A 1,720-nucleotide genomic window follows, 5' to 3' on the forward strand; every position below is an offset into this window, starting at 1 on the left:
TTTATTTACCTGGCCAGGGATGGGTCTTCCCACCTTCAGAAGCAGAAGATGGGAGAGCCGCACCGCCTTACAGACTAAAAGGTTTTTAAAGGCAAAAGAACTATACTCATGTCCTTGGCTACAGCTAGGGTCAGCTAGCAAAGGGGGGCCTCAAGGTTGCTAGGATATGTGAGCAAAAAATAACCTGCCACTGGGGTAAAACGCAAAAATGGCAAAGAGTAAAAATGACCCATTACACCATCATTGACCATCAGCGTTGCCGTTTGCGGAAGGAATCTCTTCACGCTGCAGCATTTCCGATTTCAAGATGGTCGCCAGATGAAAACACCTGCACCTTTCTCCTTTTCTGTTTTGTTTTGTTTTTAAACCTCGATATGACGCACTAAAGGACTCGACGGAAATAGAACTGAAGGCGTTCTAAAATGGCGAACCGCACGGTGAAGGATGCGCACAGCATCCACGGCACCAACCCTCAGTATTTGGTGGAGAAGATCATTCGGACTCTAATACATGAGTCCAAGTACTGGAAAGAGGAGTGCTTTGGACTTACAGCTGAACTTGTAGTCGATAAAGCCATGGAGTTAAGGTTTGTGGGTGGCGTCTATGGTGGCAACATAAAGCCAAGTCCCTTTCTGTGTCTGACCTTGAAGATGCTTCAAATTCAACCAGAAAAGAATATCATTGTTGAGTTTATTAAAAATGAAGACTTCAAGTATGTCCGTATGTTGGGAGCACTTTACATGAGGCTGACAGGCACTGCAATTGATTGCTACAAGTACCTGGAGCTTCTGTACAACGACTATAGGAAAATTAAGAGCCAGAATCGTAATGGGGAGTTTGAACTGATGCATGTAGATGAGTTCATTGATGAACTACTGCACAGTGAGAGAGTCTGTGATATCATTTTTGCCCCGGCTACAGAAACGCTATGTGCTAGAGGAAGCTGAGCAATTGGAGCCTCGGGTTAGCGCTCTAGAAGAGGACATGGATGATGTAGAGTCCAGTGAAGAGGAAGAAGAGGAAGATGAGAAGCTGGAGAGAGTACCATCACCTGATCATCGGCGGAGAAGCTACCGAGACCTGGACAAGCCCCGCCGCTCTCCCACACTGAGCTATAGGAGGAGTAGGAGCCGGTCACCCAGAAGGCGGAGCCGGTCACCCAGAAGGCGGAGTCGGTCTCCCAAAAGGAGAAGCCCCTCCCCTTGCTGAGAAAGGCATCCGAGCAAGAGTCCAAGACATCACCGCAGCAGGTCCCGAGACAGACGGCACAGATCCCGCTCCAAGCCCCCAGGTCATCACCGGAGTCACAGACACAGGAGCCACTCAAAATCTCCTGAAAGATCTAAGAAAAGCCACAAGAAGAGCCGGAAAGGAAATGAGTAATGGGCTCAGTTTGGGTTTAGTCCAAATGGCATCCTGCAGATATGAAGGTATCTCTCTATGTAGAAGGATTAAGATCTACTCCCAAGGCAGCTATGAGAATATTTTAGCTTTTTCTTTTTTAATCTAAAATTTGTTTTTTCTTTTTAATGAAAGAGGTGCTGAGTTTTGTATCTCTTTTTGAATACGATTCCATGTTTGATGGATAATGTTCCCCAAGGGCTGCTTTTGACCCCTTTGTACAGCCAACATTGAGATTTGAGGATGTGACCACCCAGTGATCCTATTGTTATTAAACTTAAAACACCCATTTTCCATCTTTCTTTGGTTTAGTTTTTGG

At 45.9% G+C, this 1,720-nt stretch overlaps 1 pseudogene; it reads left to right on the top strand.

Annotated features, from left to right (window-relative positions):
- Window positions 1-379: 379 nt before the first annotated feature.
- LOC150002702 (pre-mRNA-splicing factor 38A pseudogene) lies at window positions 380-1,469 on the top strand (annotated as a pseudogene).
- The last annotated feature ends 251 nt before the right edge of the window (window positions 1,470-1,720 follow it).

The sequence above is a fragment of the Furipterus horrens genome, unplaced genomic scaffold (genome assembly GCF_987537825.1).
Source record: "Furipterus horrens unplaced genomic scaffold, mFurHor1.1.pri manual_scaffold_8, whole genome shotgun sequence".
Lineage (NCBI taxonomy): Eukaryota > Metazoa > Chordata > Mammalia > Chiroptera > Furipteridae > Furipterus > Furipterus horrens.